Source organism: Sciurus carolinensis, chromosome 4, assembly GCF_902686445.1.
Source record: "Sciurus carolinensis chromosome 4, mSciCar1.2, whole genome shotgun sequence".
NCBI classification, from domain to species: Eukaryota; Metazoa; Chordata; class Mammalia; order Rodentia; family Sciuridae; genus Sciurus; species Sciurus carolinensis.
In genome coordinates, this window is record NC_062216.1 from 759532 (window position 1) to 781850 (window position 22319).

General features: G+C 58.6%; 1 protein-coding gene across 1 annotated transcript in view; it reads left to right on the forward strand.

Annotated features, from left to right (window-relative positions):
- Positions 1 to 3474: 3474 nt before the first annotated feature.
- The window catches only part of Dlgap2 (DLG associated protein 2), a 255830-nt gene continuing 236985 nt past the window's right edge, over positions 3475 to 22319 (forward strand). The window contains exon 1 of the mRNA XM_047551363.1: positions 3475 to 3701. The gene's annotated coding sequence lies outside the window, so the exon portion shown is untranslated. The remainder of the gene's footprint in view (positions 3702 to 22319) is intronic.

Sequence of the window (22319 nt, forward strand, 5' to 3'; positions counted from 1 at the left end):
ACTGTGGGGCAGCAATGGAGCTGATGCTTGGGTCTGGGCTTTTTTGATGACAGGAGTCATTGCATGTGTCAGAGGAAGAAGGGACGCCGGACATCCAGATCTGCTTAGGAGAATCTCTCCAAGGGCGCCACTGAAGCAGGATCCCGGGAGATGGACATGTGGAGCCTCCGGACACCGGGACACATGGCTCTGGAGCGCAGAGTCCAGGGCCTGTGCAGCTCTCACGGGGAGCACCGTTCAGCTGCACCCCAAGACTGACAGCAGCAGTGCTCCCCCCGGCTTCTGAGCGGTGAGCCCAGGACACCCCGGTGACACCTGTGTCCACCCGAACAGGAATCCCCAGGTGCCTGCGCTTGCCTAGCCAGTCGCCGTCCCGGGTGGAAGCAGTCACACCGGCCAAGAGGTCAGCACCGGCCACGGCTGCTCTTCCGTGAGGTGTGTGCGCTTTCCCAGGACCGCTGGCAGGTGCACTCTGGAAGGCTCACGGGGGCTTGGCTTCCACTGAGTGCAGCAGCTTAGCCGACCCTTCCAGATCTCCGTGCTCTCCCTTGCAGCTGCTCCACTGCAGGCCAGCGTCCACCGGCTTGTGTGCGGGGCCTCACCGTCTTCTTGTTGTGTGTTCTGAGGTCTCGTGCTCTGTCCGCAGACATTAGTAACCCCGGCAGACACACCAGGAGCAGCCTGCGGCCCCTCCCTGGGGAGGACACCGCCACCCCACCTGGGTGTCCAGAGTCGGGCAGCTGGGGTCCAAGCCAAGAGCCCTCATGCCTGTTACCCAGAGGCCCTCCGCAGACGGCCCCACGCCACAGCGCGCCTCTTCTTTATCCTCTGGGTGGACTTCGGCAAATGTGGAAACCCAGTCCTGTTGGTGTAAAACTCAGAGCTGAGCCATTTCCTCTGAGACTGGAGGCAAAATAAAGAATAATACGATAATACAATAACGCAAGCACCTCAGCTGAGCGGGCGCCCGGCTCACCAGGCAGGCTCTGGCCCTCACACTGGCCTCGCAGCAGGGCCTTCTTTCTGAAGAGAAGTCAGCGTGACCGTCTAGGGGTCTCAGGTGTCGTCTCTGCTCAGAAAAGAACTGAAGAACAAGGAAAGGGAAAGTCTCGGGGTGTTGCCAGAGCCAAAGTGACAGACTGTCCAAAGAGAGGGGCCAGAGCCAGGCCTGGGGTCCCACAGGAAACCCTGCCTGGTTCTTGCCTCGGACCAGGTCTTCCTGCTTTCTCTGTCTCCTCTGCACGCTCTCCACGTCATCTCTCATGGGTACCCTATGTCCACGCCTCTGTTTTGGTCTTTCTGTTGGAACCTGGCTCACGACCACCATGCAGAAGTATATCTGCTGGGTCCCCGCACTTGTCCACGGTATGGAAGTGTATCTGGCCGGGTCCCCGCACATGTCCATGATCTAAAAGTGCATCCGCTGGGTCCCCGCTCATGTCCACAATGAGGAAGTGCATCCACTGGGTCCCCGCTCATGTCCACAATGAGGAAGTGCATCCGCTGGGTTCCACTCATGTCCACAATGAGGAAGTGCATCCACTGGGTCCCTGCACATGTCCACAATGAGGAAGTGCATCCACTGGGTCCCTGCACATGTCCACAATGAGGAAGTGCATCCACTGGGTCCTGGCTCATGTCCACAATGAGGAAGTGCATCCACTGGGTCCCTGCTCATGTCCATGATGAGGAAGTGCATCCAGATGGGTCCCTGCACATGTCCACAATGAGGAAGTGCATCTACTGGGTCCCCGCTCATGTCCATGATGAGGAAGTGCATCCACTGGGTCCCTGCACATGTCCACAATGAAGAAGTGCATCCACTGGGTCCCGGCTCATGTCCCCAATGAGGAAGTGCATCCACTGGGTCCCCGCTTATGTCCACGATGAAGAAGTGCATCCACTGGGTCCCTGCACATGTCCACAATGAGGAAGTGCATCCACTGGGTTCCACTCATGTCCCCAATGAGGAAGTGCATCCACTGGGTCCCCGCTCATGTCCACGATGAAGAAGTGCATCCACTGGGTCCCGGCTCATGTCCCCAATGAGGAAGTGCATCCACTGGGTCCCTGCTCATGTCCATGATGAGGAAGTGCATCCACTGGGTCCCCGCTCATGTCCACGATGAGGAAGTGCATCCACTGGGTCCCGGCTCATGTCCACAATGAGGAAGTGCATCCACTGGGTCCCTGCTCATGTCCATGATGAGGAAGTGCATCCACTGGGTCCCTGCACATGTCCACAATGAGGAAGTGCATCCACTGGGTTCCACTCATGTCCCCAATGAGGAAGTGCATCCACTGGGTCCCCGCTCATGTCCACGATGAAGAAGTGCATCCACTGGGTCCCGGCTCATGTCCCCAATGAGGAAGTGCATCCACTGGGTCCCTGCTCATGTCCATGATGAGGAAGTGCATCCAGCTGGGTCCCTGCTCATGTCCATGATGAGGAAGTGCATCCAGCTGGGTTCCTGCTCATGTCCATGATGAGGAAGTGCATCCACTGGGTCTTCACTCATGTCCACAATGAGGAAGTGCATCCAGCTGGGCCCCTGCACATGTCCACAATGAGGAAGTGCATCTACTGGGTCCCCGCTCATGTCCATGATGAGGAAGTGCATCCAGGTGGGTCCCTGTACATGTCCATGATGAGGAAGTGCATCCAGCTGGGTCCCCGCTCATGTCCATGATGAGGAAGTGCATCCACTGGGTCCCCACACACATCCACCATATGGAAGTATATCCAGCTGGGTTCTCGCTCATGTCCATGATGAGGAAGTGCATCTAGCTGGGTTCCTACACATGTCCACAATGAGGAAGTGCATCCAGCTGGGTCCCTGCACATGTCCACAATGAGGAAGTGCATTCAATGGGTCCCCGCTCATGTCCATGATGAGGAAGTGTACCACCTGGGTTTCTGCGCATGTCCATGATCTGGAAGTGTACCCGACTGGTTCCCCATGCACGTCCACAATGAGGAAGTGAATCCAGTTGGGTGCCCGTTCATGTCAATGATCTGGAAGTGTATTCAGCTGGGTTTCCACGCACGTTCACGACTAGGAAGTATATGCAGCTGGGTTCCCGCTCATATCCATGATCTGGAAGTGCATCCAGCTGGGTCCCGGCTCATGTCCACGATGAAGAAGTGCATCCGCTGGGTCCTGCACCCATCGACGAACACTTCCATCAACGAACACTTCTGTCGACTGGGAAGCTGACTGGGGTGGGGTCCTCCCCCAGCTCTTCCTGTCGGCTCCACCCCTGCCTTGCTCCTTCACTGACGTGGCCAGATGGCCTGTGCAGTTCTGCAGTTCTGACCTCCCTCCCCGGAGGCAGGGAGCACCATCATGTCCCAGCTGTCTATGAGCTGCAGTGGGGACCCACGCTCCCCAGGGACTCGGCTGGCTGTTCGGGTTGGCAGTGACTCTGGGCTTGTGTGGGACTGTGGCTGTGCCAGGGGAGGAAGCACTGGTCCCCAGGCCTGTGCCTGCCTTGCAGCTGTGTGTCTACAGCAAGCCCCCACCGTACTGTGTTGGCCTTGAGCTTCGCGATCCTGAGGACGCGTGCTTTTGGAAATCCTGTGAGTGTTCTGCGGTGCCTGCAGGAATCCTGCTCCCGATCCTCCCTGCAGCGCAGCCTAGAGGTGCCTTTCATCCGGAGGACCCCGCTCCTTCCTTTAGCCTCCGCTTCCTCGTCTGAAGGTACACCCTGCACATGAGCAGAGTCACACCGCATCAGAGACGGGCCGGTGACTGGCGAGTCCAGGTGCAGAGTGCCGTGTTCCTGGCCGCCCCGTGTCTGTGCTTCTGCCTGGTCTCTCTCCAGTCCCTCGTGGGGCCGGCCTCTCCAGAGCTAGTCTCCTTAGTTCTAGGTGCTGAGGGTGCCGGCTCAGGCAGGGCGCTGAGGCCTGGCATGGGTGGCTGTGGGATGGGGGGAGGTACTGTGGGGATGCTCATTCCCACCTGCACACCGGCCCACAGGTGTGTGAGTCCAGGTGGCTCTAGAAAGCCTTTCCTGAACGTGCTTCTCAAGCACTGACGTGTGTGTGCACGGCCTGGGCCACGGGTTGGGAGGCAGGTTCTAATCCCGTGGGTCTGGGCGGGTGAGGCCTGCAGTTCAGCATCTCTGAGGAGAATGCTGTTGCTGGCAGTGGAAGTGACCACAGCCCAGATCTCGACAGCAAGGTGCCAGGCCTGGCTCACTAGGGAGGATCTGCATGCCAGTGCCCAGGGTGCTCTGTGCAGTCAGACAGGGAGGACTTGGGAGGAGCAACGGGGTCCTGAGATGGAGCCGACAGGACAGCAGCTGCAGAGGAGCGGAAGGACACCAGGTTTGGGGACTGAGGGAGCACGGCAGTGGTGTCCACTGAGGGAGGCTAGCAGCCGTGGACTGGGTGCTGGGCTGGGTCCCGCCTGTGAGGTGCTGAGCAAGCTGCTGGTACCTCCAGTGTGCACTGGTCTGCACACTGGTAAGCAGGACACAGAGTTCTTGGGTCTTGCCTCTCACTGAAGGCATGGAGGGCAGAGGGGGTCCAGGGCTGGCCAGCCCTGAGCTCCCCAGGGGGCTCGCTCGTTCCCACCTGCCTGGCATGGAATCGCTGCTGTGGCGGGATCAGGAAGTGGGAGTGGGCTGAGGCTCCTGTGGGTAGCAGAGCGGAAAGGCAAGTGCAGGTGGTTCGGGACGGACTGCATCACGAGCGTCTGTGAGCACCACCACCCGCGCCGCGGCCTGGCCTGAGGGCCGACGGGCTGCGTCCTCTGACTGTAGCCCAGTGACCAGGACCTCAGATTTCATCAGGTTTACAGGCCTTCACACACGTGGGTGTCCCAGACAAACTCTCCGCCTGCTCCGCATTCACATCAGAAGCTGGCCAGAAGCTGGGCTTCTCTCCCCAGGATAACCGGGAGGGTCCAGGCCACGGGCCATGACCCAGGGCCAAACACTCACCAGGAGGGGCCTGGCGTTGGCTGGCAGTGCCTCCCCACACAGGCTCCGTGGCCGCAGTCTAGATGGCAAGACCTCAGAGCTGCTCGCTGCTGGAGTATCTGTAGCAGCAACAAATTCCTCTTAGGAAACAAGACACCCTGTGAGTCATTAGCCCCCAACCCCAAATTCCCTCCTCACCCTCTGTGGATCAGTCCTCCTCCTCCTCCTCCTCCTCACCCTCTGTGGATCAGCCTTCCTCCTCCTCCTCCTCCTCCTCACCCTCTGTGGATCAGTCCTCCTCCTCCTCACCCTCTGTGGATCAGTCCTCCTCCTCCTCCTCCTCCTCACCCTCTGTGGATTAGCCCTCCTCCTCCTCCTCCTCACCCTCTGTGGATTAGCCCTCCTCCTCCTCCTCCTCCTCCTCTCACCCTCTGTGGATCAGCCTTTCTCCTCCTCCTCCTCCTCCTCTCACCCTCTGTGGATCAGCCTTTCTCCTCCTCCTCCTCCTCACCCTCTGTGGATCAGTCCTCCTCCTCCTCCTCCTCCTCACCCTCTGTGGATCAGCCTTCCTCCTCCTTCTCCTCCTCCTCCTCACCCTCTGTGGATCAGCCTTCCTCCCCCTCCTCCTCCTCCCCCTCTGTGGATCAGCCTTCCTCCTCCTCCTCCTCCTCCTCTCACCCTCTGTGGATCAGCCTTTCTCCTCCTCCTCCTCCTCCTCTCACCCTCTGTGGATCAGCCTTTCTCCTCCTCCTCCTCCTCACCCTCTGTGGATCAGCCTTCCTCCTCCTCCTCCTCCTCCTCTCACCCTCTGTGGATCAGCCTTTCTCCTCCTCCTCCTCCTCACCCTCTGTGTATTAGCCCTCCTCCTCCTCCTCACCCTCTGTGGATCAGTCCTCCTTCTCCTCCTCCTCCTCACCCTCTGTGGATCAGCCTTCCTCCTCCTCCTCCTCCTCCCCCTCTCACCCTCTGTGGATCAGCCTTCCTCCTCCTCCTCCTCTTCCTCCTCACCCTCTGTGGATCAGCCTTCCTCCTCCTCCTCCTCCTCCTCACCCTCTGTGGATCAGCCCTCCTCCTCCTCCTCCTCCTCCTCCTCCTCACCCTCTGTGATGAGGAAGCCCACATCTTCCCTGCTCAGCCTCTGCTGGATGAGCCCACCCCATCCTCCCCTCTTCTCCATCACCTGGACACTCTCTCCTCCCTCTGTCTTCTCATCTCCTTCCACCCACTGTGTTTCACTCTCTGCCCCTGAGTTTGCACATCCTAGTTAAGCTTCAGGATCTCCTCCCTGGCTTTGCTTTCCTGTATGCTCATATTCCTGTCTCCTTAGAGGCCTTGGGTCTGAACTAGATGAAGGCCAGGGTCTACAGGTAGGTAGGTACTTCAAGTTGGATACCAAGGTGAACAGGCTGCCTGGCATTAGCGATATGGCATGTCCTGCCACTACACAATCTTGCTGGGACTCCTGAGTCCCTCACACCACAGCTTCCAGGCCACAACAGGTCATCTCCAGCATCCCCTTTGACCCTTGTGCCCAGCTCACCAGCTGCAGAGAACCTCCAGTCTACTTTATTCACATTCACATCCAGCAAATACGGCAAATCCTCATTTCCTGCTCTGGCCCACAGCTGGCGTAATTTCACATCTCTTTTTGAGTGATAACTGGGCATGGTGGTGAGACATCTGGTAGGCTGCCCTGGGAACCAGCCTTGGATCCAGTGGGTCAGTGTATCCACCAAGGGTCTGGAAACTGGGGTGAGATGTGCCTGCTGAACTCATGAAGGCCAGGGTAGGGCCAACACTGCTGCAGACACACCCATGACAGAAAGCCCAGAGCTCAGTACAAGAGCATCAGAAAGCACAGCTGCCACCCGAATGCAAGGCACGGGGAATGAAAACAGCACGCGATTTCAGAAAAATGGCTTTGTTTTAGCTGGCCCCTCATTACTGTAGGAAAACATCCGAGAGGGCTCTTCATAAAAAGTTTCATCTAGCTCACAATTTTCGAGGCTGAAAGTCCAAACAGCATGTAGCCAGCTCTGGTGAGGGCCCCATCCTGGCTGCATTGCACATGGTGGGCGGCAGTGAGAGGTGGCGGGGTGGGAGCTTAGGAGGAAAGAGATCACATTGCCCAACAGAAAGCCAAAGGGAGACTCGGGTCAGACAAGCTTTTGTAACAACTAGCTCTTTCAACACCTTGCTCCCAGAGACCAGCATTCCCTCCAAGGGCAGCCCCAGTGGCCTGAGGACCTTCCTCTAGGCTGGGGGCAGTACCCAGTGGCCTGAGGACCTTCCTCTAGGCTGGGGGCAGTGCCCAGTGGCCTGAGGACCTTCCACTGGGCTGGGGGCAGTGCCCAGTGGCCTGAGGACCTTCCACTGGGCTCTGCTTCCTAAAGGTCCCTCCATCTCCCAACATCACCACCTGGTGGTCAAGCCTTCAGCACATGGAACTTCAGGAGGACTCACCTAAACCAGATCCCAACTGTAGCAAAACCAAATACTAAGACCAATAAGAACAAGACTATAATTCTGTCTTTAGTGGAAATCTCCAGTGAGCCTCTATGAGCCAAGCAACTAGATATAGATCTACATGGAGCTTACTCAAGGTCAGTGTGAAAATCTTTGAAAGCAACATGAAGACCAAGTCACAATCGAATGTACCTGTTAAAGAAAAAGAACTCTGCTTAGCCCTAATTTCTCTAGAACCTGAGTAGGTGACTCCAGGAATGTTCATGCACTGACTACAGCCACCTTCTCCCCGCTCCCCGCCCCGCCCCTCCCCTCCTTTCTTCCCTCCTTCCCTCCTTCCCTCCTTTCTTCCTTTTTTCCTTTCTTCCTTTCTTCTTTCTTTCTCTTCTTTCTTTCAAGATTGAACCCAGGGTCTCACATATGTTAGACAAGTGCTGTGCCACTGAGCTACATTCCACCCCTTTAAGTTTTATTTTGAGACAGGGCCTTGCTAAGTTGCTGAGTTTGGCTCCTGGTTCAGTCCCCCAGGAGTTGGGATCATAGGTGTGCTCAGAGTGGACTTGGTGCAGGCTCATCATGGAATGAGCAGAATGGACAGTGAAACCCATGTGCAAGTTACCTGCAGCAGGCCAAGAAGATGCCATTATTAATGATGCAAAATGGCTACTGCCCTTCATATAACCTCCCCAAGTGTACGGCTCCTCCACATGTGGGCCTGCTCTCTGCCTATGGTATAGACCAGGTCATAAAAGCCCACTGGGGCCTAGACAATGTAATGGGAAACTTAATAGGGGAAGGGAGAACATCCTGCCCCCAGCCTACCTGGAGAGACCAGCCTACTATGTTTAGGGTACCTTCCTGCCCCAGGCTAGCTGGAGAGACCAGCCTACCATGTTTAGGGTACCTTCCTGCCCCAGGCTACCTGGAGAGACCAGCCTACAATGTTTAGTGTGGACCTCCTGCTCCAGGCTACCTGGAGAGACCTGTCTGCCATGTTTAGTGTGGACCTCCTGCCCCAGGCTACCTGGAGAGGCCAGTCTACCATGTTTAGTGTGGACCTCCTGCCCCAGGCTACCTGGAGAGACCAGTCTACCATGTTTAGGGTGCCCTCCTGCCCCAGGCTACCTGGAGAGACCAGTCTACCCTGTTTAGTGTGGACCTCCTGCCCCAGGCTACCTGGAGAGACCAGTCTACCATGTTTAGGGTGGACCTCCTGCCCCAGGCTAGCTGGAGAGACCAGCCTACCATGTTTAGGGTGCCCTCCTGCCCCAGGCTAGCTGGAGAGACCAGCCTACCATGTTTAGTGTGCCCTCCTGTCTCCCAGCTGGGGCATGGGCCTGCTCCACGGCAGGATGTGAAGGTCATGGTGTGTTTCTGGGTCCCTCCTCCCTAGTCACCCTCACTCTAGCACACACCACGTTATTTTCACACTGCTGTGCTTGGGCCCTCTTACCTTCCACTCCTGGAAACGTCTCTTGTGTTCTCTGGCTAGCTAATTGCACCACACAGTTTAGCAGAGGCACAATTTAATGGGGCAAGAAGCCACCTCCTTGCCGGCAGTTGGAGTCACTCTGCCATGGGCCCATGGCCCTCACCTTGTCTGGTGGAAAGGTCTTCACGTGGTTGGCTTCTGAGGAGTCTGGTGGGGCAATTTTATTCTCAGGGCCAGCCCTGTGTCCAGGGTCCTGTGAGGCCCCGAATTATTCTTTGATGAGTGGAGCCCTCCCATCTTGCTGCCTGCTCTAGGGCAGGGTTAGCTGAGTGCATTGCTGCAGAGTGGGAGGGAAAGGGGTGGCCCCTCCCCAGGCCTTTGAGATGGAAGTCCACCCTCTCACCTGAGTGGCCTGGATCAGACTGCATCCATTTGGGGCTCTTCTTGCCCCAGGAGGGCGTGGACCCAACCCTGCTACTTGATGTTCTGAGTGGGTGACCGAGAGGCCCATTCTAAACACTATGGCAAAGTCTGAACTTCTTACCCTTTATTTTTATAACCAAGGATGACCTCTTGCAAATACTTTTCCAAGGAGCAGCCATCGAGTGAGCTCTTTGCAGAGCTTTGGCAGTGTCTGCTTTCCTGTGTCCTGGGTGTCACAGAATTCCGTAGAGGACTCTTCCTGGAGGGGCCAGTGTGTTTTCCAGACAGCTGCCCCTCAGGACCACTCCTCACCAGCACCTGAGCACCTTGGACAGGTGCTGGGACAGTTTCTGTTCCAGAACTTCCAGCTGCTTGATGGCTGCAGGCCACCAGCACTGTCCTTGGCAGTGGCCTCAGCCCCTCTCATGGGATCCCTGTGGCCCAGCACCCTCCTGTTCCAGCCAGTAAGCACCCCCGGGGTCCTGATCCCACAGGAAGCAGGGGCTGAGCCAGACCCTCTGGACCCATCCTGCAGCCTTGTCCCTTGATGTTAGACCAGGCTCACCCCAGCCCCTGCTGGGCACATCCCAGGAGAATGGGCAGAGCCCAGGAGGTGGTGTGCCTGGACTTTGCCGATGAGGCTGGCCGGGGCAGGACGGAGGCCCAGGTGAAGGTGGACTGGTGTTGAGGGAGGGGCCACCCCCACGCACGCAGGTCTGAGAGGCAGGGTGTGGGAGGGTGCCCACAGGGTGTCAAGCGAGAGGAATGATCAGAGGAGGGGACCCTGGGGTGGCCATGTGCACAGCACTGTTCTGTTTCTCCACTAAACTCAGCCTAGAAGAACATTATGGTCTGGATGTGAGGAGACAGCACGGGGACACGGAGGTTGGGCTGGGAGCATCACCTCATCAGTAATCAGCCCACTGTAGGGTCACAGGTGGTAGCTGCCCCAGTGGGGAGTGGGTGGAGCCGCTGGGTCATGGGGGCCTGGCCTTCGGAGGGAGTCTTGGGGAGTGACCTGGGGGCGTGACTTGGGGAGTGACTTGGGGGAGTGACTTGGGGGAATGACTTGGGGAGTGACTTGGGGAGTGAGTTGGGGAGTGCCTTGGGGAGTGACTTGGGGGAATGACTTGGGGAGTGACTTGGGGGAATGACTTGGGGAGTGAGTTGGGGAGTGCCTTGGGGAGTGCCTTGGGGAGTGACTTGTGGGAATGACTTGGGGAGTGACTTGGGGAGTGAATTGGGGAGTGACTTGGGGAGTGACTTGGGGAGTGACTCTGGGAAGTGACTTGGGGGAGTGACTTGGGTAGTTACTTGGGGAGTGACTTGGGGAGTGACATGGGGGAATGACTTGGGGAGTGACTTGGGGAGTGAGTTGGGGAGTGTCTTGGGGAGTGCCTTGGGGAGTGACTTGGGGGAATGACTTGGGGAGTGAGTTGGGGAGTGCCTTGGGGAGTGCCTTGGGGAGTGACTTGGGGGAATGACTTGGGGAGTGACTTGGGGAGTGACTTGGGGGAATGACTTGGGGGAATGACTTGGGGAGTGACTTGGGGAGTGCCTTGGGGAGTGACTTGGGGGAATGACTTGGGGAGTGACTTGGGGAGTGACTTGGGGGAATGACTTGGGGAGTGACTTGGGGAGTGACTTGGGGGAGTGACTTGGGGAGTGACTTGGGGAGTGACTTGGGGGAATGACTTGGGGAGTGACTTGGGGAGTGACTTGGGGGAATGACTTGGGGAGTGACTTGGGGAGTGACTTGAGGGAGTGACTTGGGGAGTGACTTGGGGAGTGAGTTGGGGAGTGCCTTGGGGAGTGACTTGGGGAGTGAGTTGGGGAGTGCCTTGGGGAGTGACTTGGGGGAATGACTTGGGGAGTGACTTGGGGAGTGACTTGGGGGAATGACTTGGGGAGTGACTTGGGGAGTGACTTGAGGGAGTGACTTGGGGAGTGACTTGGGGAGTGAGTTGGGGAGTGCCTTGGGGAGTGACTTGTGGGAATGACTTGGGGAGGGACTTGGGGAGTGAATTGGGGAGTGACTTGGGGAGTGACTTGGGGAGTGAGTTGGGGAGTGTCTTGGGGAGTGACTTGGGGAGTGACATGGGGGAATGACTTGGGGAGTGACTTGGGGAGTGACTTGGGGAGTGCCTTGGGGAGTGACTTGGGGAGTGAATTGGGGAGTGACTTGGGGAGTGAATTGGGGAGTGACTTGGGGAGTGAGTTGGGGAGTGACTTGAGGGAGTGACTTGGGGAGTGACTTGGGGAGTGACTTGGGGAGTGCCTTGGGGAGTGACTTGTGGGAATGACTTGGGGAGGGACTTGGGGAGTGAATTGGGGAGTGACTTGGGGAGTGACTTGGGGAGTGAGTTGGGGAGTGTCTTGGGGAGTGACTTGAGGGAGTGACTTGTGGGAATGACTTGGGGAGTGACTTGGGGAGTGACTTGGGGAGTGACATGGGGGAATGACTTGGGGAGTGACTTGGGGAGTGACTTGGGGGAATGACTTGGGGAGTGACTTGGGGAGTGACTTGGGGAGTGAGTTGGGGAGTGACTTGAGGGAGTGACTTGGGGAGTGACTTGGGGAGTGACTTGGGGAGTGACTTGGGGAGTGAATTGGGGAGTGACTTGGGGAGTGACTTGAGGGAGTGACTTGGGGAGTGACTTGGGGAGTGACTTAGGGAGTGACTTGGGGAGTGACTTGGGGAGTGACTTGGGGAGTGACTTGGGGAGTGAATTGGGGAGTGACTTGGGGAGTGACTTGAGGGAGTGACTTGGGGAGTGAATTGGGGAGTGACTTGGGGAGTGAATTGGGGAGTGACTTGGGGAGTGAGTTGGGGAGTGACTTGAGGGAGTGACTTGGGGAGTGACTTGGGGAGTGACTTGGGGAGTGACTTGGGGAGTGAATTGGGGAGTGACTTGGGGAGTGACTTGAGGGAGTGACTTGGGGAGTGACTTGGGGAGTGACTTGGGGAGTGACTTGGGGAGTGACTTGAGGGAGTGACTTGGGGAGTGACTTGGGGAGTGACTTGGGGAGTGACTTGGGGAGTGACTTGAGGGAGTGACTTGGGGAGTGACTTGGGGAGTGACTTGGGGAGTGTCTTGGGGAGTGACTTGGGGAGTGACATGGGGGAATGACTTGGGGAGTGACTTGGGGAGTGACTTGGGGGAATGACTTGGGGAGTGACTTGGGGAGTGACTTGGGGAGTGCCTTGAGGGAGTGACTTGGGGAGTGACTTGGGGAGTGACTTGGGGAGTGACTTGGGGAGTGACTTGGGGAGTGACTTGGGGAGTGACTTGGGGAGTGCCTTGGGGAGTGTCTTGGGGAGTGACTTGGGGAGTGACATGGGGGAATGACTTGGGGAGTGACTTGGGGAGTGACTTGGGGGAATGACTTGGGGAGTGACTTGGGGAGTGACTTGGGGAGTGCCTTGGGGAGTGAATTGGGGAGTGAGTTGGGGAGTGACTTGGGGAGTGACTTGAGGGAGTGACTTGGGGAGTGACTTGGGGAGTGACTTGAGGGAGTGACTTGAGGGAGTGACTTGGGGAGTGACTTGGGGAGTGACTTGGGGAGTGAGTTGGGGAGTGCCTTGGGGAGTGACTTGAGGGAGTGACTTGAGGGAGTGACTTGGGGAGTGACTTGGGGAGTGACTTGAGGGAGTGACTTGAGGGAGTGACTTGGGGAGTGACTTGGGGAGTGACTTGGGGAGTGACTTGAGGGAGTGACTTGAGGGAGTGACTTGGGGAGTGACTTGGGGAGTGACTTGGGGAGTGACTTGGGGAGTGACTTGGGGAGTGACTTGAGGGAGTGACTTGGGTAGTTACTTGGGGAGTGAATTGGGGAGTGAATTGGGGAGTGACTTGAGGGAGTGACTTGGGGAGTGACTTGAGGGAGTGACTTGGGGAGTGACTTGGGGAGTGACTTGGGGAGTGACTTGGGGAGTGACTTGGGGAGTGACTTGGGGAGTGCCTTGGGGAGTGACTTGAGGGAGTGACTTGGGGAGTGACTTGAGGGAGTGACTTGGGGAGTGACTTGGGGAGTGACTTGGGGAGTGACTTGGGGAGTGACTTGGGGAGTGCCTTGGGGAGTGACTTGGGGAGTGACTTGGGGAGTGACTTGAGGGAGTGACTTGGGGAGTGACTTGGGGAGTGAATTGGGGAGTGACTTGGGGAGTGACTTGGGGAGTGACTTGAGGGAGTGACTTGGGGAGTGACTTGGGGAGTGACTTGGGGAGTGACTTGGGGAGTGCCTTGGGGAGTGACTTGTGGGAATGACTTGGGGAGGGACTTGGGGAGTGAATTGGGGAGTGACTTGGGGAGTGACTTGGGGAGTGAGTTGGGGAGTGTCTTGGGGAGTGACTTGGGGAGTGACATGGGGGAATGACTTGGGGAGTGACTTGGGGAGTGACTTGGGGGAATGACTTGGGGAGTGACTTGGGGAGTGACTTGGGGAGTGACTTGGGGAGTGACTTGGGGGAATGACTTGGGGAGTGACTTGAGGGAGTGACTTGGGGAGTGAGTTGGGGAGTGTCTTGGGGAGTGACTTGGGGAGTGACATGGGGGAATGACTTGGGGAGTGACTTGGGGAGTGACTTGGGGGAATGACTTGGGGAATGACTTGGGGAGTGACTTGGGGAGTGAGTTGGGGAGTGACTTGAGGGAGTGACTTGGGGAGTGACTTGGGGAGTGACTTGGGGAGTGACTTGGGGAGTGAATTGGGGAGTGACTTGGGGAGTGACTTGGGGAGTGACTTGAGGGAGTGACTTGGGGAGTGACTTGGGGAGTGACTTGGGGAGTGACTTGGGGAGTGACTTGGGGAGTGAGTTGGGGAGTGACTTGGAGAGTGACCTGGGGGAATGACTTGGGGAGTGACTTGGGGAGTGACTTGGGGGAATGACTTGGGGAGTGAATTGGGGAGTGACTTGGGGAGTGAGTTGGGGAGTGTCTTGGGGAGTGACTTGAGGGAGTGACTTGAGGGAGTGACTTGGGGAGTGACTTGGGGAGTGACTTGGGGCGTGACTTGGGGAGTGACTTGGGGAGTGACTTGGGGAGTGACTTGGGGAGTGAGTTGGGGAGTGACTTGAGGGAGTGACTTGGGGGAATGACTTGGGGAGTGACTTGGGGAGTGAATTGGGGAGTGACTTGGGGAGTGACTTGGGAAGTGACTTGGGGGAGTGACTTGGGGGAGTGAGTTGGGGAGTGACTTGGGGAGTGCCTTGGGGAGTGACTTGGGGAGTGCCTTGGTGAGTGACTTGGGGAGTGACTTGGGGAGTGACTCTGGGAAGTGACTTGGGGGAGTGACTTGGGGGAGTGAGTTGGGGAGTGACTTGGGAGTGACTTGAGGGAGTGACTTGGGAGTGACTTGGGGAGTGACTTGGGGAGTGACTCTGGGAAGTGACTTGGGGGAGTGACTTGGGGAGTGACTTGGGGAGTGACTTGGGGAGTGACTTGGGGGAGTGACTTGAGGGAGTGACTTGGGGAGTGACTTGGGGAGTGACTTGGGGAGTGACTCTGGGAAGTGACTTGGGGGAGTGACTTGGGTAGTTACTTGGGGAGTGACTTGAGGGAGTGACTTGGGTAGTTACTTGGGGAGTGACTTGGGGAGTGACTTGGGTAGTTACTTGGGTAGTTACTTGGGGAGTGACTTGGGTAGTTACTTGGGGAGTGACTTGGGTAGTTACTTGGGGAGTGACTTGAGGGAGTGACTTGGGTAGTTACTTGGGGAGTGACTTGGGGAGTGACTTGGGGAATGACTTGGGGAGTGACTTGGGGAGTGACTTGGGGGAGTGACTTGGGGAGTTTCTTGGGGAGTGACTTGGGGAGTGACTTTGGGGTTGGGCCTGGTGGAGCGTGTATCTGTCCCTGGGGATCAACCCTCTCTGCTCCCTGTTTCCTCTCTGAGCAGCTCTCCTCCACCACACCCTCTGAGGTGACAGTCTTCCTCACCTCAGGCCCAGTAACTGTGAGCCCCAATTAAGCTTTTCTGCCTCTAAAATTGCCCTTGTCTTTTGGTCACAGCAGCAGAAAAGTTGACTAAAACAAAAATCCAGCCCGAGAGGGTCTTTGGGTTTAACCAGGAAGGCTGTTGCTTCATAGTCTATACCTGCTGTTTTTGAATCAACTCCAGTATTCGTGAAGAATGACTCTTCACCTTGAACTAAATAATTACACACCAAGATGGCGCCATGTGGCTGCTGCCATTTCTCCATCAGTTCACCGACGATCAGTCTGGGTGGCTTTGGATGCCAAGCCTCCTCCTCCAGAGCCCTCGTCTCCTGGCAGGGCATCTGGGGTTCTGCCCCAGGGTGCGGCTCTGCGGCAGGGAGCTGGCATGCTGTGTTCTGAGTGAGGACAGCGTTGGCTCTGAGACGCGCAGTGCCTGGTGGGGCTGGAGAGGAAGGTGAGAAGCAACAGGGAGAGCTGGGTGGACCCAGGGGCGCGGCCTGCAGGGTGCAGGAGTCTCCTCGGGACCCGGAGGGGGACCTGCAGCCCAGGAGTACGCCCCTGTCCTCTGGGGAGGGACCTGTGAGCACTGGCAGAGTCCATGTGGGTGACTCTCCTCTTCCCTAGCCACCCCTAGCTGCTCCCATGTCCAGCAGGTGAGTGCCCCACCGTCCTCTGCGCCCACGCGCCTCTGCGCGGCTGGGAGGTAGGCAGCGGGGCCTCGGGAAGGCTGCCTGTGGACTGGCTGAGGCCCGGCACCCTGAGGGCAGGGCAGGACCACGATTCCTTCCTGACCAGCACTTGGGTTGGGCAGTGTTCTTGCATCGGGTGGCTGGATGACCTCGGCCACACAGGGCCGGCAGAGGCGTCCCTGGGAAGAGCACGGTCCTCCAGCCCAGGAGCGCGTCGCCTCTGGAGCCCGGGAGGCTCACGTTGCTCTGGGGGCTCAGGGCTCTTGTCAGGGCGGCTCCACTGGCCCCTGTAGCTCTGGGGACAGGTGGTTTCCATGGAGCTCTCTTGGTCCACCATGGAAACCAGGGTCCAGGGCCTTCGTGTTGTGTGCGGTTTTCTGAAGATCTCTTGTTTTTTCTAGAAGGAGAATCATCCCATCTGCAAGCAGCAGTGGGGCTTTCTTTGCTTCTGGAAGGCTGCTGACTTGCTGTTTCTGCTCTCGTGGGGCACGCCGCGTGTCCCGTGGCCCGCGATGGACCGCTCACAGGAGCACGCAGGCTCCATTCATCCACGGAAGGTTGGGGGACTTTGGTCGGAAGCTCCCCACTGTTTCCGGTGCTGCAGTGGCTGCCTGTTGCTTTGTGAAGACTCTGTCTTCCTCAGCTCACAGCACCCTCCCTCCCCCGCCGGCCCTCGGTGGCCTTGTAGCATGAGGGTCGCGTGTTGCTGGATCGTCACTTCCTCTTAGTGGTAAGACGGGTGTAGGTCGTCGCACCGCTCTCAGGTCTAGTAGCAGGGTAGCTGGTTCTCAGACTAACTGGGAGTTTCTTCCCTGGTTCAGTCCAGCTGAATGGTGCACCTCAGGAGTCATGGCCCCTGGTTCCTGAGAGCGTCCCCTCCCAGGTCTGGCAGGCAGTGCCGGGCAGCCCTGGGCCCTTCTCCCAACTCCAGCCCTTTCTTGGAGCTGCATCTCCCCTGACCACTGCACTCCTTCCGCACCTTCCCCAGGGCTGCCCAGCAACTCCCTCTCCTGTCTGACCTTGATGGCCTGAGACTGGCCCTTCCTGACCTGGGGGGAGGTTGGAGCAGTGGACAGTGGGCACCAGAGGCCCACAGGAAGCGTCGGGCGGGCCTCGCGCTCAGGAGGGGGGCTGTGAAGCAGAGGTGCAGGGTGCCACTGGCTGCGGACCCCTGCTCTGCAACACCAGACACAGGGTCAGTCGGGAACAGCGGGGGTGGAAAGGCAGATGGAGCGCGGTGGCTGTGTGCTCCGCGCGGCTGCCCACAGGACGGCGGCCCTGGAGGGGCCTGGGCAGGGTGGCAGCAGGGGAAGGAAGCCTGTGGCTTTGAGGCGTGAGTCCCGCCCAGCGCCCATCCTGCTGCAGGGACAGCGGTTCACTCCCCACAGGTCAGAGCAGGTGGCCGGCAGCAGGGAGGAAGCCCCAGTGGCCCTGCAGGCGATGCTCCCACACACCCTCCCACCCAGCTCGGCAGCAGCTGGCCACCCGCACCGCCCACTGCGACCCAGGGTGCTGGGCTTGGCCTAAGTCAGCTGTTAGCTTCCGACTTTTAATTTGATCTTCCTGAATGGCACTGGCGACCCCACAGGGCTGGGCCATCCGTCCTCCCCTGCTGTGCCTGGCCAGGCCCTCCCCAACCAGCAGCTCTCCGTCCAGTCCCGTCCGAACTTGGCATGAGCAATAACAAGGTGGGCGGGGGAGATTCTGTTCTGTCCTGATTGATAGAAAGTAGTGAACAAACCCAAGGACAGGGAAGGCTTGAGGGACGGCGGGAGAGCTGATGGACTTCATGAGATGGCTTGAGAACTGCAGCTCTGCTCTGCTGGTCAGCCAGAGTCCCGCTTGGGGTGGAGGACAGAGTCCCTCTGAGCACTCGGTGGCGGGTGACATTTCTCCTTCCTATACCAGAAGACCGCACGCTTGGAGTTGAAGAGTCGTGGCAGAGGAGTGTGATTCAGAGGGCGCGGCCTCACGGGTGTGGGTCTGCTTCCCCTTCATTTTAAAACATGGTTTATGCTGAGCAGTGTGTCGTACGCCTGTCATCCCAGCAGCTCGGGAGGCTGAGGCAGGAGGATCACAAGTTCAAAGCCAGCCTCAGCAACTTAGGGAGACCCTAAGCAACTCAGCGAGACCCTATCTCTAAATAAAATACAAAAAAGTTCTGGGGATGTGGTTAAGTGCCCCTGGTACCAAAAACAAAACAAAGCAAAAAACGTGATTGTTGAAAATCACAGGTAGCTTGAGCACCAACAAGGGAGCACTGGTTTATTTGGGTTCCCCAGTAATTTTGAAAAGGAAGAACAAAAGTTGTTTGCACTTGAGTCCCAACTGTTAAATTATCCCCTGTGGCCACAAGGAGAGTTTTGTGAGATGCCTCAATCTTCTGAGTGCAGTGGGATGGTTGGCCTGTGGGCATTTAGGGGAAGATCAGTTGAGCAGGAGGCAGGATGTGCAGCATGGATGTACTGTGTTGGTGCCTTACTTGCTTCTCCCTGCTGTGCCCCCAGCAAGCCCTGTGAGGAGCCCAGGCACCAGGAGTTGGGTCTTCTCTTGGCCTCAGCTGTCCTTTCCAGGTTTGGCTTCCTGATACTCTCTGGGAGCAGGGTGCGCTCCAGGCATCCTGGTGGCAGGATGGACCGCCAGGGGAACCAAGGGTCTCTGCTCTCCAAGAGCCACCGTCTGAGGGATTTCAGGGAAATGAGGGAAGGTGGACCCCTTGCCCTCTTCAGCCCGCGCCGCGGTCTGTGGCCTCTGCTGAGGACGGCAGGCGGAACAGCAGCACGTCTTCCGTGGCTGAGTTGACAGCCGTCACCCTGAGCTCACTTCCAAAGGCTCTGACGCCGGGGTCTCGTCTCACCGCACCTCCAGCTGGAGAGAGAGTGGAGCAGAAATCAGTAAAGATCTTGACCAAAAGCGGTGGAGAGAACCAACGCAGGCAGATGACCAAAATGGCCAGACTTGTAACCACCGAAGAGAAAACGGCTCACGTGCCTGGAGCCCTCTGAAAGCAGAGCCATGGCCGTCACCGCACGAGGGCAGAAGAGCTGCGGTCAGCGTCCCTCAGAACCCTGGCCCTCCGCCCACCAGCTCAGCCCCGTTTGAAACGGAGCAAAGGCCTTGCGTGACGTTCCACCACGGAGGACTAATGTCTGGCCGCCGAGCCTGGGGCAAGGCCGTCCAGGAGGTGGGCTTCGGAGAAAGCGGTGCCCACCCTCAGCAGTGCCGCCTCAAGGGGGGCAGGCGCTGGCCTCGGGGACCCCAGGCCCTGCGCGGGCTGCTGGCGGGCACCGGGCCTGCTTGGCGCTGCGTGACGGCTCCCTGGAGACGCAGACAGACGGGTTCCGCTGCCGGCAGCACTCCGGGTCGGCTCGGAAGCAAGCCCTGCGTCAGGGTGCTGGGCTGGAGCGCCCGTCCTCGCCGGGCGGAGCACACGTGGACGTCACTCGGCCGCAGCTGACCATCTCTGTGTCTTCTTGGAGGCGCGTCCATTCAGATCCTTGGTCCACTCTTCATGACGTCCTTTGTGCTGGTCTCTCGGCGACACAGGGTCCTCCTGTATGGGGCAGTAGCCGCTCTTCGGACACCTGGCCCTGCAGTCCCTCTTCTGCACAGGCCAGCAGAGATGGCGTCACCTCCTCACAGACGCTCGGGGCAGCGTCCTCCCGGAGCAGGCCGAGAGAGGGCCTGAGTGCCCGTCAGGTGAAGGAGCTTGTGCAGAGGGGACCTGGGTGCCATTCCCTGCCGGCTCTCGCCAGGGCGGTCAGGCAGGAAGGGCAGATGAAGTGCCGCCTGCTGGAAGGAGGGCCTGGCCTGCACCTGTGCACAGGTGGAGCTCCTAGAAAGTCCCGAGGGCGCCCAGCAGGGGTGGGACAGCACCACGGCGAGCTCAGCAGGGCCAGGGCGGACGTGCGCAGCCTGGCGTCCGTGACCGACGTCCACTCCCTGAGTGTCGGGCTCACAAGGTGCTTCCACGTGCAGCACTTCTCTGCAGACATCACTGCCCCAGAACTGGCCAGGAAGTCCAGCAGCGGTCAGCACACTCGCTGCTCCACTGCCATCTTCGGGGCAGCTGCACGTGGACAGGATCAGTGTATCAGACAGGATGTGCACTCTGGTGCACTCAGCTGCCCACCGTCACTTCAGTCAGATGTGAGGACACTTCCGTCCTCTCAGGAGAAACCTACGCCCCGGAGGTCCCCGGCCCCGTGTGCTCCCAGGCCCAGCCTGCCACCCACTGCTCCTGTCTGGTGCTGCCCTGCGTGTTCTGTGTGGACGGGCCACGCAGCCCTGGTGGCCGTGGTCAGCGAGTTTCCAAGGTCACTGTGTGGTGGCCAGCACTGGCACGTGGCCTGAGCTTTTATGGAGGAGCGGTCCTCATGGCACGGTGGCCAGCTGCTGCCCGTCAGCCGGCCAGCCTCCGGGTCAGACTCCCTTGGGCGTGAGGAGCACGCGGCTGTGGACACACGTGTGACCTCTGTGCATGGTCTCGCTTCACTGGGTTTTGCCGTGGGGCCTGTTCCCTGAGATGAGTCAGGAGCCCGAGCTCGGGGGCCTCGCTTACTGGAGAGGCTGCTCCTCCACGGGGACAGCTGACCGCGGCACACGTCAAGCTGCTCGGGTCCCGGCTGGGGAGGGAGGCCGGGGCGCTGGGGCACGACGGCCTCCAGGTCTGGAGACGTTCCCAAGACCCCCAGCCCACTCTGGACCCCCGAACTCTGAGGTCACATGCCCTCTGCCTGTGACTCAGCACAGCGACAGACGCATGGCCTTGGTCCACCGGAGGCTGTGGAGCAGCTCCCGGGCACCCTGGGAGACACAAGCGTGCAGGGCACTCCCCAGGAAGAGCGAGCCGCCTGCTCTGGAGCGCTTGGCAGTGACGCTGAACCCGCAGGCTCATCTCTATCCCCTACACAGGACAGTGTCCAGGGTGGGACCCAGCGCCACGAGGAGGCCCTTGGCATACAAGGACAAGCCTCAACTGGCTACCAGGGGGCACCTATGGACCAGTGCCACAGGTGTCCATCTGGTGGGACTGTGAGGGCAGCACCTAGTCTCCCGAGAAGCGTCCACGGGAGCACATTGTCCTCTGTCACTATGGAAACCTGTGTGGGGGCCCCGACCCCTCCCCAGGTGCCATTGTTGGCCCTGGTCATGGGCGGCAGACGCCAGTGGCAGGGCTGCTTCCCCCCTAGGTGCACGCCGAGGGCAAGGACAGACACGCTGCCTCCACGCAGGGCCAGCTCGGCCCACGCGGCCTGCGGCTGCACCTGGCCCTGCCCGTGTCCTGGCTTTGGCAGTCGTGAGCAAGCTGTGCTTTAAAGAGGTCAAACAGGTGTGTCTCCATGGGGTCAGAGTCCCCTGAATGGCAGGCCATGCCATGTCCCTCGGGCCAGCTCTCTGAGCACGCGAGGGTCACCTGGCAGTCCCCAGCTGGGCATTCACAGGATCCTCCATCCCATAGGACAGTCACCTGAGTGTCCCCAGCTGGGCAGGCAGGCTCCTCCCTCCCAGCCTTATTTCTAGTATCTGTAACACAAGTCACACAGACGTCCCACAGTGATAGAAAACGGGTCACAGAAAGACTCAGAAAGGGCCCAGACGCTGCAGCGTTACAGGCTGCTGAGCCCAGAGCACAGCAGAGACAGGAGTGCAGAGCTGAGGAGTGGCTGTGGGTGGGCAGACAGGGTTCAAGGAGCAGTTCCCGGAGGTGTCGAGGTGAGAATCTGGACATGGGTGGTTTCAGGCTCAGAGCCTCAGCCTGAGTGTCAGCTCGAGGTGTCAGCTTAGAGTGGGCCATGCGTGGTCGTCACAGGCAGGGGAACCTGCTCTGCCGAGCCTGATAAGGACAGGAAAGCGGAGGTTCATTGCTGCAGCACTTTTCCTGGGCGAGGCTCCTGACAAATGAACAGCTGATAGGGACAGGTGTCAAGTGTCCAAACTTGGGGGCACCTCCATACTGGGTCCCGGAGTTGGGTTGTAGCTGATATTCCTGAAATGATTTGGGATGCCCACGTGTCCAGATGCCCCTGATTCAGTTGGATAAGTTGGCATGTCTCTGTGTCTTGTGGTGGTGCTGGGCATATGGTGGCTATTTACTTGTACAAACAAGGTGTGGAGTCAACACATCTTGGCACATGGACTTTAAATAGAGTGTGGCAAATTCCTGCTTTAAAAATGGACTCATCCAAGGCAGGCACAGCCTGAGGACTGCTCCAAGTTTACCATGGAGTCACTCAGGGCAGGCACAACCTAAGAGCTGCTATTCTACACACCATGAAGTCACCAGGGCAGGCACAGCCTGAGAGCTGCTGTTCTACACCATGGAGTCACCAGGGCAGGCACAGCCTGAGAGCTGCTGTTCTACACCATGGAGTCACCAGGGCAGGCACAGCTTGAGAGCTACTGTTCTACACCATGGAGTCACTAAGGGCAGGCACAGCCTGA